At 39.5% G+C, this 16,635-nt stretch overlaps 1 protein-coding gene across 3 annotated transcripts in view; it reads right to left on the reverse strand.

Annotated features, from left to right (window-relative positions):
- The window catches only part of SRPX (sushi repeat containing protein X-linked), a 125,551-nt gene that overhangs the window by 49,248 nt on the left and 59,668 nt on the right, over window positions 1-16,635 (reverse strand). The window lies entirely within an intron of this gene.

The raw sequence follows: 16,635 nt of genomic DNA on the forward strand, positions 1-16,635 counted from the left end.
TTTGGGTGGAGGATAACAAGGGCAAATCGAATGTCTTATCTTAATGAAAAAAGAAATGCAAAGCGGTTCTTGGTATGTTTGTAGGAAATGAGGGCTTAAATAGAGGAACCGGATGTTTATTCACAAACTTCTCACCAAGGCATGGCTACAAGAGAATTTCTTGATGAGTCCTGATACTCTTAAAACCACAAACTCAGAAAGCCTGTAGCTATTATTCTAAAATTTAAACTTACTTGGAAGTTGGGACTGGATCATTCTTAGAATATTACATATTGAATTCTAGTGAATGCTGGATCCTTAACCTCCTTAGAAGCTGTAGCAGGCCCTGAACTTTAAAATGGTAACCTTGAATTCAGAGAACTTTCCCTCTAGACATCATAGTCTGACCCCCAATTCTTGGGTTATCACCACCCTGGTCACACATTCACCTACAGGTATATGTAACCATAATAGGCAAGGACACTCTCTACTAGGAGGTTATTCAAAACCCCATAAAGGATGAGATACTGAGTAACCGCCCTTGTTCCACTTGTATTTTGCATGAGAGATGTAGAGTATAGAAATTGAAAGTGAGGAGGTGGTAAAGGCTGAACCATGCCCATTTGGAAAGGACCCCCAACCAGAGAAATCCAGTTCTGTGTTCATCTTTGCTGTAGGTCTCCCCACCTGGTCTCTGGCTACACAGATCAGTACAAAATTACACACTGCTCATTATTCCATATCAAAAAGTGAACATAAAAACCAGCATTACCCTTTAGGAAAGCAATTTAGCAACATGAATCAAAACCTATGTTCAAAACCATCGATCCAGTCATTACAGTTCTAGGAATCTATCCCAAGGAAATATTAAACATGGGAAAAAAATATACACACAAAGGTTTCTTTGCAATGTCATTTATAATAGCAAAAGACTATAAGCAATTCAATATTTAATATTATGCTTAAATAAACCGTAGTACATTCATCGGACATAATACAACATACCCAATGCCATCGAGTAAATTCCGACTCATAGAGACCCTATATAACATAAAAAATAACATTAAAAAAACCCAAACTCACTGCCATCAAGTGGATTCTGACTCATAGCAACCCTATAAGACAGAGTAGAACTGGCCTGCCCCACAGGGTTTCTAAGGAGTGGTTGGTGGATTCGAACTGCCGACCTTTTGGAAAGCAATGGAACGTTTAACCAGGGTTCCCTATACAACTAACTAACCCATCGAGTCAATTCCAACTCACAGCGACACTATATAACACAACCATTAAAAACGCTACTTATGAAGAGATTATGATAGCATGAAAAAAAGCTTATGTTGTAACATTAAGTGAAAAATTACTATAACAAAATTATATAAATGGGATGATTTAAAATAATGTAAAACAATCAAATTTTTAAAATGCATAGAAGAGTACGATAATTGATTTTCTTCATCCTGCTAAATTTTCTATAACAAGCATGTATTACTTTTATAATGGAAACAATAAACTTAGTTTTAAATATTATGCATGTAACTCAAATAATCTTACTTTCCAAAATATATTTTGAATATAAAACAAATTTTTAATAATCTATTGCCTCTCCCTTCCTGCCCTGTCCCCATTTCTCTCCATATTCAGAGTTGAACTAGGTCTCCCCTGCCCTCTAGGAACTGTGAGATTCTCCAACTCGACATGGCACATTTCTAAGTGCCCAGAAGGACTTGGAACTGGTGCTTTCCAGTTCCAACCCCTGCTGAGAATTTGCATTTCTAACAAGTTCTAGGAAGTTATACATAAGAATCGCCTGTGGATCTTGTTAAAATGTAGATTCTGATTCAGTATATCTGGGGTGGAAATGCAAAATCTCAGCAGGTAACTTATGAGAAATGCAAATTCCCAGCAATGGGTTTGAACCTGAACAAACCGGTTTGAAGCCCTGGTGTCAAGAGAGCCATCTCCTAGCAAGAGCACTCCCTTCCCCCAAGTTATCCTAGCCTCCATATGATCAACCTAGGTAGAGAGAGACTTTGGACATATTCCTGTTTCTAAGCAGAGAGAACAACTGTCACAGGTTGAGATTCTCTGGGATGCAGCTTCTAGGATGGAGTTTAGTGCACAGGACGTTTATTAGGCATCAACACCTATAGAGGGTCAGGGAAGAAAGCAGGTCTGGATGGAAGGAGAAGTCAAACTGTGATGTAGACTCAACAACAGCTTTGAACAACACCATGAGGAACCCTGGAGCTAAAAATGAATGATAAAAGTTGTCTCATGTTGGGGTGAAATGGCTGGGCCTTTATATGCCTGCCTCAGTCATTCACTGGATGTGATTCACCTTTGGGAAGGGTGTGTCCTTGGGTAAAATACTCTCAGAAGCTCAGGCAATACCTGAAGGGGCTGAGAGCTGTCTGTAGACAATAGTGCCTGCAGCTGAAACAACCAGCCCTTCCCTGAAGGGGTATCCGAGTGGCATAGCTTCATGACCATAAGAACAACACTCACTCATCCAGAGACAACTTGAGATGCGTAATCTACTGGGGGGACCCTCCACATAGGAGGAAAGGGACTGAGACACCCGCTTCCTGTTAGAGAGATAAATATACCCACGGTGCACAGCCTCACTTTACTGATACTTCGGCATTCTAAGGCATGCTCATTACACATTGCTTGTTACAGTGAAAATCAAATGTCTGACGATAGGGAAACAGGCAAACAAACGATTGTATGTCAACAAACATTATACAGTCACTAATCAAGTCTGGAACGGGAAAAAGGTATGTGAAAATACTCTAAGCAAAAAAAAGCCAACGCTGCAAACTATATATAATGAAAGAGAATATATATATGCATATAATATTTATACTTACACATATGTCAAACTTGGAATATGATAAAGTGGAATTATTAATCAGTGGGGGAGAAGATTAATAAATATGCTGGGATTAACTGGCTATGCATTTTTTTCCAAAAAAAAGCTAATTTAGAGCCCTATCTCACACCATACTGCAAAAACAATACCAGATAGATTACAAGACCTAACTGTGAAAGCAAAATCTTTGAGCAAAAATAAAGAATTTCTTCACAATCATGAGGTAGGAAAAGACTCTTTAAATAAAACTTACAAAACACAATCCATAAGGAAAAATATGGATATATTTCATTACATTAAAATGCAAAATTTCTGTGCAATAAAAGGCACATAAAATTTGAAGAAAAATCCAGATTAGGAGAAAGTATTTTCAATACATATAACACAGAATTACAACCCAGAAAATATAATGATAATAGCCCAACAGGGAAAAAATGACAAACTTGAACAGGTATTTACAGGGAAAAAAAAAATAACCAGAATTTTAACCAAATACCACACAATGTTAAGATGGAAGGAAGAATATTCAACCTCACTAGAAATCAGCACAATATGTCATAGAAACAAAAATCAATTCACATCCATCAGATTGGCAAAAATTAAACTGGCAAAGATGTCATGAGAGAGGAACTCTCAAGTTCTGCTGGCAGCAATGTAATTGGTACAACTACTTTGGAGAGAGATTTTGCTCTACATTTGAAACTATCTGTCAAATCAGCCACTCATTCCTCTTCTAGATTATGTGCCATAGGAACTCCTGCATAGGACACAAGGAACCACGTGTTAGGATGCTCACTGCAACACTGCCAGTACTAAGAACAACCGTATAAACCACTACTATAAAAATGGATAAATCAATATTGGTGTATTCCAACAACAGAAAGCTATAAAAGTTAAAAATGAGTGAACTGAATCTACACGAAACAAGAAGGTGAAATTTCAAAATCACAATGTATAGTGAATAAAAACCAAGTTGAATAACAATAAATAGGGTGTGATATCAATTACGTAAAAATTAAAACAATGCTGTATGTTTTGTGACTTTGCAGTAAAATTATAACGGACTGGAAAGACATACACAAACTTCATAGTAGGGATTTCCTCTGCACAAGGAGGAACAGCAAAGCAATCAGAAACACATACAGAGGGGCCATTGACATTTTATTGCTTAAAAAAATAAAAGATCTGGAGCAAAAATGGCAAAATGTTAACATCAGTTGAATCTAGGTAGTGGGTACATTTCTTTATATTTGAACTATTTCATTATTTTAAAAAGGGAGGGAAAGGAAAGAAAAGAAAGGAGGGAGGGAAGGAGGGAGAAGAGGAATGAAACTGGGAACGCAGCTAGAAGAACATACCAGAAACTTGGGTACTGGAATGGTAGAATTAATGAGTCAATATGTCTCCCTCTTTGCTATGATTTTCATGTTTTCTTCACTGAGTGTATCATTACTTTTAACATTTTAACAAAAACATATTGAACAATTGTTAAATATAAAAATGGTGGATTGTGGTATCCAATATTCTATCATCCATTCCCCAGTACTCCAAGTCCTCACATCCCAAAACCTTGCTACTCATCTAAAAGGATGGTCACGCAAATAAGAGGGACAGATGTCTGGGGTCAGAACCACGGCCTCTATACGCTGGGTTTTGAGTTTTCTACACTTTCCCCTTCTCCACACACACAAAACTCTGACAAAAAAAAAAAAAAAAAACCTTGACTCTGCTGTCTCCGGGGTGTCAGGGGTAAACCACTTGTATTGTTAGACCACAAGTTTAACTGAAGTGTCACCTGAAAATGGTAGATGTTTGCCTAAAGAGAGGAGCCCTCCAGGTTACACCACGAGAAAAGTCTTATAATGAACCAAAGGAGACATGGTTCACATGGCACTTCTAATGTTGGTCTCTCCTTGGCAGAGATAATGTAGTTTTTTTTTTTCCTATTTATTTGTTTCTTTGGACAGCTCATCTAAACCCAAGGCCAGGCCTTCTCACTACTGTTTTTACTTAAATTGAAGCCCATGAAGTAGACACCTGACAGAATGAGAAACCAGCATCCCTTCTGTGATATTCCTGCTGAAGACAAATAACTGAATCTAATCATCAGACAAGTCCTAACTGACAGACATTCTACAAAATAACTGGTCTGTAATCTTAAAAAAAAAATTTCAAGGTCATAAAAGTCAAAGAAAAACTGAGGAACTGTTTCAGGCTAAAGGAGACATGAAAACAAAATGCAAGCAATGATTCCAAACTGGATATTTTTTTCCTATAAAGGACATTATCGGTCCAAGATTGATGAAACTTGAATGAGGTCTAAGTACTAGATGGTAAGTATGGGCAATGCTAATTTCCTGATTTTGATGGCTGTGGTTATGTAGGAAAATGTTCCTGTACATGGAAAATATATACTAAAGTATTTGGGGATGTTGGGCCTAACGGCCTTATTCCCAAATGGTTCAGCGGGAAAAAAGTTTCCTGTGCAGTACTTTCAATTTTGCTGTAAGTTTGTGATTGTTTCAAAATAAATTTTGTTTTTTAAAAAACAAAGGGATGGTTAACACAAATCTCAGGAAGGTGTTTACCTTGTGAGGGAGGAGATGGCTGTGGAAGCAAAAGCATGGGATAGAGAAGGAATCAAAAGATGATGTGAGTTATTGTCAATATTTCAGTTCTGGGTTAGGTGATGGGTTTACAGATGCTTATTATTAAAATTTACATAATTAAATTGGTAACTGAATACAAAAGTACATACGTAAAACAAGACCATGCATAGACCAATAATAACCATGTGTCATGTACCAACACTTCATTATTGCCTCTTCTGCGCTCCAATAGCATTGAGTTTATGTCTCTAGCACCTGTTTCATTCTTCATGTAGAACATGTGTCTCACTTCTCTATTAGAGCGTAAGCTTCTTGAGGGCAAGGGCTATGTTTTTATCTTTATGTCCCTAGCACCAATCACTGTATCTGGTATGTACCTCTCATTCATTCAACAAATATCTTCTGAGTGAAAATCTTGTGCTCAGTGGTGAGAAAACAGAAGTGAACAAGACAATGTCCTATCTTTGTGGAGCATACATTCTAGAGGAAAAACAGTTGCTGCATTTCTTCGAATTGAAATTCCCAAAAGCAATGCCACTCAAGCCTAGAATGAGAGAACCTGTAACTGGAACTCCTGCACCTGGAACTCCTTTTCAAGTGTAAACAGATTCTATGGGTAGATTTCTCAATTTCGCATATATATTGTTGTTTCTTTCATAGACTTCTCTAATCTCTAGCTTTAAAGGAGGACTTCGGGAGTGGCTTCAGTTCTGAATCAGCAGGGTGTCTGGGGATCATAGTCTCTGGGGTTCCTCCAGTCTCTGTCAGACCAGTAAGTCCGGTCTTTTTCTTTTAGTTTGAATTTTGTTCTACATTTTTATCCCGCTCTGTCTGGGGCCCTTTACTGTGATTACTGTCAGAACAGTCGGTGGTGGTACTTTTTCTGGGCAAAGGCTGGTGGGGACTGTGGTTTATGTGGTCCATTAGTTCTCTGGACTAATATTTTCCTCGTATCTTTGGTTTTCTTCATTCTCCTTTGCTCCAGATGGGATGGGACCAGCAGCTTTCAAGACCATAGACACTACTCACCAAAGTCGGATGTAGAACATTTTCTTTATGGGCTACTTTATGCCAATTGACCTACATGCCCTCCCAAGACCATAGACCCCAACCCTCAGCTCCAGTAACTCGGTCCCTCGAGGTATTTGGATGTGTCTATGAAGCTTCTATGACTTTGCATTGGTCAAGTTGTGCTGACTTCCCTTATATTGTGTGTTGGCTTCCCCTTCACCAAAGTTACCATTTGTCTACTAATTAGTGATTCCCTCTCCCCAATTCTAACCCTCCCTCATAACCATCAAAGATTTTTTTTTTCCTATCTGTAAACCTTTTCTGCAGTTTTTATAATAGTGGTCTTACAGAATATTTGTCCTTTTGTGATTGACTTATTTCACTCAGCATAATACCCTCCAGATTCATCCATGTTGTGAGATGTTTCCCAGATTCATCGTTCTTTATCATTGTGTAGTATTCCATTGTGTGTATATACAATAATTTGTTTATCCATTCATCTGTTGATGGGCGCTGTCATGGATTGAATCATGTCCCCCAAAAATATCTGTCAACTTGGCTGGGCTATGTTTCCCAGTATTGTATGATTGTCTACCATTTTGTCATCTAATGTGATTTCTCATGTGTTATAAATCCTATCACTATGATGTAATGAGATGGATTAGTGGCAGTTATATTGATGAGATCTACAAGATTAGATAGTATCTTAAGCCAATCTCTTTTGAGACAGAAAAGAGAGAAGTGAGCAGAGAGACATGGGGACCTCACACCACCAAGAAAGCAGTGCCAGGAACAGAGCACATCCTTTGGACCTGAGGTCCCTGCGCAGAGAAGCTCCTTAACCAGGGGAAGATTGACAAGAAGGGCCTTCCTCCAGAGCCAACAGAGAGAGAAAGCCTTTCCCCGGAGCTGACGCCCTGAATTTGGACTTCTAGCCTACCGGACTGTGAGAAAATAAATGTCTCTTTGTTAAAGCCATTCACTTGTGGTATTTCTGTTACAGCAGCACTAGATGACTAACACAGGCACTTAGGTTGCTTCTATCTTTTTGCTATTGTGAATAATGCTGTAGTAAACATGGATATGCATATGTCTATTCATGTGACGGCTCTTATTTCTCTAGGATATATTCGTAGGAATGGGATTTCTGAATCACACGGTATTTCTATTTCTAGCTTTTTAAGGAGGCACCCCATCGTTTTCCATAGTGGTTGTACCATTTCAAATTCCCACCAGCAGTGCATAAGAGCCACAGCAGAGCATATCTTTTGTACCCAGAGTCCCTGCATGTGAAAAGCTCCTGGACCAGGGGAAGATTGATGACAAGGACCTTCCCCTGGAGCTGACAGAGAGAGAAAGCCTTCCCCTGGAGCTGGCACCCTGATTTTGGACTTCTAGCCTCCTAAAGTGTGAGAGAATAAATTTCTCTTTGTTAAAGCCATCCACTTGCGGTATTTCTGTTACAGCAGCACTAGATAACTAAGACAGTGTTGAAATAATATAACCAGTTGCTCAAAGCTTAGAATAGGAAACCTCAAAGAGTTATTTTGAACAAATATAGTGGGTAGTTTTCTACCTCAGATCCTTTGAGGAATAAGCTACCATATTTATAAATATGTATAAATAAATAAGCTATGCTAAACATTGCCTATTGGCACCTGTCTTAGTTATCTAGTGCTGCTATATAACAGAAATACAAGTGGATGGCCTTAACAAAGAGAAATTTATTCTCTCACAGTCTAGGAGGCCAGAAGTCGAAATTCAGGGGGCCAGCTCCAGGGGGAAGGCTTTCTCTCTCTGTCAGCTCTAGGGGAAGGTCCTTGTCATCAATCTTCCCCTGGTCGAGACGCTTCTCAGCACAGGGACCCCAGATCTAAAGGACGCACTATACTCTCAGTGCTTCTTTCTTCATGGTAGAGGTCCCCCTGTCTCTCTGCTCACTTCTCTCTTTTGTATCTCTGAAGAGATTGATTTAAGAAAAAACTTAGTCTTGTAGATTGAGTCCTCCCTCATTAACAACACATAGGAAAATCATATCAGATGACAAAATGATGGACAATCACACAATACTGGGAATCATGGCCTAGCCAAGTTGATAGATATTTTAGGGAGACACAATTCAATCCATGACAACACCCATTTCCAGAATTTTCTGTGTACCTACTTCCCTGTATTTCAGAGGCTAGGAGGTTGAAAACTACAGTTCCTAGATTCTCTTACCCCTAAGTTGTGGTTGGTTCTGCAAACGAGATGCACTCTTCAGAGATTTGGGAGATGAAAGCATAGTCATTCTTCTTTTCTACAGTTATATAGGCAGAAAGTAGGCTTCAGCAGATGTGAATGTTGGTAGCAGTGGCATACTGTGTATCCTCATTAGTTTTGTGGGGTAGGGAGGATATAATTAATATTGGCAGTGATGGTAGTCATGGCAGCAACAGTCTTCTAACCTCTGAATGATAACAGTAGCGTCTGACATCTGAATTGAAGCTGTGGTGCCATTTGACCTTTAATCCAAACTTCCTGACTTCCACTGCTCCAATCTTGCCAACAATTTTGTGAGCACTCAATTGCCTACATCATATCCCTTTTTGTCTAAAATTCTTAGAGGGGCTTTTGTTTCCTGTGTTAAACTCTGACAGATATTTAAGTAAACAAAATTTTTACTATTTTTACTACTGTGCTTTAGGTGAAAGGTACAGCTCAAGTTAGTTTCGCATATGAAAATTTATATACACATTGTTACATGACCCCAGTTGCTATCCCTATAATGCGACAGCACACTCCCCCTTTCCACCCCAGATTTCCCATGTCCATTCAACCAGCTCCTATCCCTTTCTGCCTTCTCATTCTACCTCCGGACAGGAGCTGCCCATTTGGTCTCATGTATCTACTTGAACTAAGAAACACACTCCTCATGAGTATCATTTTATGTCTTATAGTCCAGTCTATTCTTTGTCTGAAGAGTTGGCTTCGGGAATGGTTTTAGTTCTGGGTTAACAGAGAGTCAGGGGCCATGTCTCATTCAGACCAGTAAGTCTGGTCTTTTTTACGGGAATTTTAATACTGTACTGCACTTTTCTCCTGCTCCATCAGGGACTCTGTTGTGTTCCCTGTTAGGGCGGTCATTGGTGGTAGCTGGGCACCATCTAGTTCTTCCGGTCTCAGGCTGATGTAGTCTCTGGTTTATGTGGCCCTTTTTATCTCTTGTGCTAATAGTTTCCTTGCGTTTTTGGTGTTCTTCATTCTCCTTTGCTCCAGGTGGGTTGCGACCAATAGATGCATCTTAAACGGCTGCTCACTAGCTTTTAAGACCCCAGATGCTACTCACCAAAGTGGTATGCAGAACATTTTCTTAATAAACTTTGTTATAAGCAAACAAATTTTTAAAAGAGTATGGTTTTAACAATTTTCTCTTAGTAACTGAAATTACTCAACAAAGAAGCCCTGTTGGTGCAATAGTTAAATGCTTGGGCTGCTAACCGAAAGGTCTGTGATTCAAACCTACCAGCCACTCTGCAGGAGAAAAGACCTGGTGATTTGCTCTCATAAAGATGTCAGCCTAGGAAACCCTATGGGGAAGTTCTACTCTGTCCTATAGGGTTGCTATGAGTCAGAATCGACTCCACGACACACAATAACAACACCCACAAGTCTTTTGAAGATGGGGGAGGGGGCTTTAACGTGAATATGGATGAAGAAAGAGAACAAAAAGCTAGAATCAAACTTTTCATTCTTCTTCCTATTTGGTCTATCTCCCCAGTTAAATGTAGGTTGATTCCCGAGTAACTGAATCCACATAACTGCTATAATACATTGAGAGCCAGTGATATGTACTATACTAGGCAATTTCTATGCATTATCTTATTTAATCTATACAATAACCCTGGCAGGTTGATATTATCTTAGAATTACAAGTAGGGAAGCCAAGTCTCAAAGGTCTTAAACTACTTATCTAAGGGTACATAGCTAGTAAGTGGTAAATCAGGGATTCAAATCCAGTCTGCCTAACCCCTAAATGCATCATGCTCTTTCCACTCAGGCTTATTGCCTTTCGCCCTTACATTTTCAAACAAATGAGGTGGTAGGCTTTGGGATCACTGATATGCAAACAGAAAATGGCCTCTTTTGTAGTAGAATAACAAGTATAACATGGAAGAGTGGGCCTACCAAAATCAAGACAAAGAATTTGAGTGGCAGAAGCTACTAGTTGCCTGTCTAACAGCCATTCTCCCCTTTTTTCTTGCTAAAAGTTACCAGATTGTGTTCAGCAGCAATGTGACCTTCCCCAGGAGATAAACCATGACGACTCTAGGCCAAAAATTCTCCTTTGCCAATGACTGATCCAGGGGTAGGCATGTTATCCAGTATTGACAAATGGCACGTAAAAGGAAGTCTGCTTTGGGAAAAGGAAAAACTTATGGGAAAAATTTCCTTCCTAATAAAAGAGAGAACTGCAGCAGCTATTTTGCAACCATGAGGTAATCTTTAGTCTCAGGATTAAAGATTATCAGCTGAAGATGGCAGAGTGGAAGGATAAAAAGTACTGGGGGTCTTTGATAACCTCACTAGGCTACTAAATCAAGCTGAGACCCTTATATTCACACTTCCTATTAGGTCTACAAATAAATATCCTTTCAGTTTAGCCACTGTAAATGGCATTGTTTGTTACTTGCAGCTTAACGCATCCAAACCGATATACAAATGAATGGAAACTTTCCTGCCACTGATTGATAGATTAAAAAGAAGCGGCAAGAAAATAAAATGGATACTAGCCTTTCCTCAGCAAATTTCCAGTTTACATTAAGCCTGAACTCGAACATCAACTTCTATAAAAATGATGGACAGTCTGCAAAATGAACATCCTGAAGGATACACTAAGATAAAAGACAGACTCAGTTCAGCAGATTGTACTAACTAAAGCAGCAAAGGGATTCACACATGTTGGAGAAAGATTTTCCACAGGATTAAAATAAGAATGAAAAAACAATGGCGGGGGGGCGGGGGAAGAAGGAAGGAAGGAGAGAGAAGGGTTTCCTAGTAAACTCTTCTTTGTTAACAATAGGCCACTCGTTTAGAACTCTGGTTAATTAAGGTTTTATTATGACATAACCATTAATCAGTGCTCATATGGTTTGGATTACCACTCTTTGGAAAGAATGCTTCAGTGTGTCCTCTCAACACAAACACAAATCCTACATTGGCTCAGAAATCAGAAACTCAGAGCCATGTAGGCTTCTGTCCCTTAGCCATACCTGGAGCCAATTCCATTTATAATTCTGCTCTCCTTGGCAGAAATTTCTTCTAATTCAACAGATTTTCAGAAAAATAGCCATTCCTTTTCTCCAAAGTCCAAAGAAGGGTTTTCCTGGCCCACTGAATTCCACCCTTTTCATTCTAAATGCCCAAGTAGATAACATCATTGAGGCACTGAAGTCACTCGTAAGAAATATCTATTGTATGTCCTAGAATTATATGAAGAATTTAGATTTTGGAAGGCTATTGAGGGTTCCTTCCATCAACCCGTAAGGTGGCTCGTTTTAAGGGGGCAGTGACATTTGAGACTAATAAAAAAACAGCAAATTTGTTAAAACTTTATACATTTTGATTGTGATACAATGATCCAAACTGGCAAATTTGCTGGTTCTGTGTTATATTTTTAACTCAAAGGGTAGTTTTTTTTAAGTTGTTTTGAAGATAGCTTTGTATTCTTAATACTTTATCAGTTTTTTTACTTTATCATATATATTCCAAATATAACTTCAGTATTATCAGATATCAACATATTTAATAGTAAATTGCATCTCCTTTGTTCTGTTCAAAGTTAACAGGAAATAAAATTTACTCTGCACTAGGGCTCTTAACCTGAGTCTCATGGCCACCTAGAGAACCAATGGAAGAGCTTTAGGGGGTCCATGAATCCCCTTGCAATTGGACATGATTTTTGGTACACAAATACATTTGCCGGGGAAAAAGTTGCTAGCTTTCAGTATATTTTAATAAGGGCCTGTGATCCAAAAAATCATTAAGAACCATAGTTTTACAGCATTCTTTATTATGAAGCATATTTACTGAAGAAGTATGTAGTATATCTCCTTGACTCTTTTTGGTATAGGACAGGAGAGATATTTTAAACAAGAGGATAAATGGTTGTTTTTATTAGATCATTTTGGTTTCTTCTAGACTAGTGCTGTCCAATGGAATTTTCTACAGTGATAGAAATGTTTTACATCTATGCTGTCCAATAAGGTAGCTACTAGTCACATGCAGTTATTGAGCACTTGAAATGGTGTAAGACTAAAAAACTGAATGTTTTTATTAGTTTAGTTTTAATTAATTTAAAATGAAATAGTCACGTGTGGCTAGTAGCTCCCACGTATGTCAGCACAGATTTAGACCTAATTTTTAACAAAATTTTCTATGAAGGTAAAGTATACCTTTAAATTGCTCAGTGGTAAGAACCATGTGTAATTTACCTTGTATACCCTGCATATGATTCAGAGCTGGTGGTCAATAAATTTTTTGTTGGAGAAAAAGAGAAAGATCTACCTTAAGTGTCTTATGACACATAAATCATGTGTTCTTATGCTCATGTGTCTGGAATGGTTTTATCCTAGTTCGTACAGCTTCAGTATATAAATCTGAACTGTGACAATGCTGAATAGATTTGGATATTTAGGAAAAGGTATTTTTCACTATTAGAAACCATAGGGCATTTGTGGTAGCCAGATGATTTAGTATTAACAAATGATTTGCAAATGGGGTTACATTGCAGCTGCAATGAAGTGGAAAAGATATGTGAACAGCTTCTGTGCAAAGATCAAATCAAGGACACTGCCAGGAAAACTTGGCCTAAAGATAACACCAAAAGTATGACTGCAAAATCCCGAAAACTTCAGAAAGATCTAAGATGGTGCCTCAAAGTCATGAAAAAAGCCCTTTAAGGAAATTAAAGGTATGCCTTAATATTTAAAAAAAAAAATTTTTTTTAATATTTACTGATCATCTCAACCAAGTAGAAAAGGGCTTTTGTCCATGATATCTGTGGGTGTGGCTTTTGTCTAATGAAGGAAATCCTAAAAAGATTCATAGAAGACTCACAAAGTTCTTAAAAGGCCACATATTCAGAAGTATCACCAGCATGACTGAGGGGGACAGAGACAATACAGAATGAGGAGAGACCTCTGAACTCCCAGAATTTTAGTTTCAGGAAGCAGGATGAGCAAGCTGCTCAGCTATAAATAGGTGCTATCTTCCATGAAAAATGAAAGATAGCTTAGAGGGTGGAATCAAGAGCCCAGAGGGCAGAGTCAAAAGCCACAGAGAATTCTTCCCAGACCATGATACATAAGCAAGGAATTCCCAAAATTTAGCCAGCTGGATTTCAAAACTGCTATGGGCCAGTGACTCCCTTGTGCCTCACATTTAACCTCTTTTTAAAAACAGAAATCTCTAGAGTAGTTATCTTGTAACTGTCCCACTACTGTAGGTTGGATGGGTCAGGGCAGACAGCTTGTATTTTTAGTTTCACATATCTACAAATCAAGATGAATTCTATTTGTGGAGTATGGTTAAAAATCTATATCTGAGGAGCCTGATCCATATCTGGACCTAATTAGATGTTGAGCTGATGCTGTAATGGGATAAGACTTTTAGGGGCCTTGGGAAAGGGTGAGTATATTTTGCATGTGGGAGGGATATGAATCATTGGGGGTCAAAGGATGGGCTGTAATAGGCACCCTCTATGATGACCCCCAATGATCTCTGCCTCCCAGCATTCATGCCATTCTGTAATCTCCTCCCTTTGAGTGTGAACTGGAACTGATTCACTTCTAATCAACAGAATACGGCAGAAGTAATGCCATATCTCTTCTGAGATTCAATTATAAAAAGATGGGTTTCTATCTTGGGAATTTTCTCTTATGCTTTCTCTGGATCACTCATCTTAGGGCAAACCAGCTGCCCTGTGGAGAGTTCCATGTGGTGATGCACCAAGGTCTGCCAACGAGTTGGAAGAGGATTGACCCCTGAACACACACAAATTGAGCCTTCAAATGAAACCACAGGCCCAGCCAACAGCTTAAGCTCCAACAGCTTAAGCTAAGCCCTGCCTGTATCCTGACCTGCAAAAGTCCTGATAGAATGAGTGGTATTTGATTTAAAAACAAAAAAGAATAAGAAGGAGAAGAGAGAGGAGGAGGAGGAAGGGGGGAGGGGGAAGAAGAATGTGAGAAGAGAGAAGGAGGAGGAAGAAGAAAAAGAGAGAGAGGAGAACAAGGACAAAGAGTAAGAGGAGAAAGGGCATTAGACAGATTTTTTAAAATAATTTTTATTGTGCTTTAAGTGAAAGTTTACAAATCAAGTCAGTCTGTCACATATAAGCTTATATACACCTTACTACATACTCCCATTTACTCTCCCCCTAATGAGTCAGCCCGCTCCCTTCTTCCAGTCTCTCCTTTCGTGACCGTTTTGCCAGTTTCTAACCCTCTCTACCCTCCCTTCTCCCCTCCAGACAGGAGATGCCAATACAGTCTCAAGTGTACACCTGATACAAGTAGCTCTCTCTTCATCAGCATCTCTCTCCAACCCATTGTCCAGTCCCTTCCATGTCTGATGAGTAGTCTTTGGGAATGGTTCCTGTCCTGGGCCAACAGAAGGTTTGGGGACCATGACCGCCGGGACTCCTCTAGTCTCAGTCAGACCATTAAGTCTGGTCTTTTTATGAGAATTTGGGGTCTGCATCCCACTGTTCTCCTGCTCCCTCAGGGGTTCTCTGTTGTGCTTCCAGACAGAAGATTTTGATGTATCTCTCAGGCCTGGTTTTACAGCCTTTTCAGGTCACTGAAGTAGATGCTGCTAATGCCCCACCCAAATCTCCTTTACCCAGGGTGGTGTACTTATTGCCCAGCTGCTGTGAGTATTTGGATGATAATGGCTCACAGCTGCCAGCTTCTGCAGAGAACTGTCCTCAGCTCATGGAAGCCACCTCAGCCAGGAGATTATGCCACCCCCATCCTTTCTCTAAAGGCAGTCAATGTCTAGTTGATATGGAGGGACATAAGGTCAGACTCTTTCCTCAAGGGACAAGGCTGGGGTGCAACTCTGCAGGATTTATGTTTCTGAGCACCTTGTGGATCAGAACATGGCTAGACATTCCCTAAGACTACATTGTTGCTTGACTCTTTCCTGCTTCCTTACCTCACTTACAGTTTTCCCTGAGAGCATTCCCTCAACAAATCACAAGCTCTGCTTCTAGGGAACCAACTTAAGACAGTCACTGAACCTCCCTAAACCTCAAATACCCAAATCTGCCATGCCTCATAGGGTTGCCATAAAGGTTAAATGGCATAATGTGTATGTTTTTAAAACAACATAGTAAAATAAAATAGTTACTACTATCTTTGGTTTGCTTTACAAGTTTACAATTTGATAGTTCATAATCACATTTTCTGCTTAATTCAGGGAGTATATATTGAAGGCCTCTACTACCTGGAAGCTGCTGGCTGTGCATGCAAATGAGCTTCTGGTAAGAATGTTAAAATATGACAAATTTATACCTGGTCTAATATATATTTTAGAGAATTTTTTAAAACATTAAGCAATGTCCCGCTTTGGAGAGTGGCATCTGGGGTCTTAAACACTACCAAGCGGCCATCTAAGATGCATCAATTGGTCTCAACCCACCTGGAGCAAATGACAATGCGGAACACCAAGGACACAAGGTAATTACGAGCCCAAGAGACAGAAAGGGCCACATAAACCAGAGACTACATCAGCCTGAGACCAGAAGAGCTAGACGGCGCCCGGCCACAACCGATGACTGCCCTGACAGGGAACACAACAGAGAACCCCTCAGGGAGCAGGAGAGCAGTGGGATGCAGACTCCAAATTCTTGTAAAAAGACCAGACTTAATGGTCTGATTGAGACTAGAAGGACCCCAAGGTCATGGTTACCATACCTTCTGTTAGCCCAAGACAGGATCCATTCCCAAAGCCAACTCTTCAGTCAGGGATTGGACTGGACTATGGCAAAGAAAATGATACTGGGGAAGAGTGAGCTTCTTGGATCAAGTAGACACATGAGACTATGTAGGCAGCTCCTGTCTGGAGGCGAGATGAGAAGGGAGAAGGGGAGAGAAACTAGCTGAACGGACATGGAACTAG

This window comes from Loxodonta africana, chromosome X, assembly GCF_030014295.1.
Source record: "Loxodonta africana isolate mLoxAfr1 chromosome X, mLoxAfr1.hap2, whole genome shotgun sequence".
Classification (NCBI taxonomy): Eukaryota; Metazoa; Chordata; class Mammalia; order Proboscidea; family Elephantidae; genus Loxodonta; species Loxodonta africana.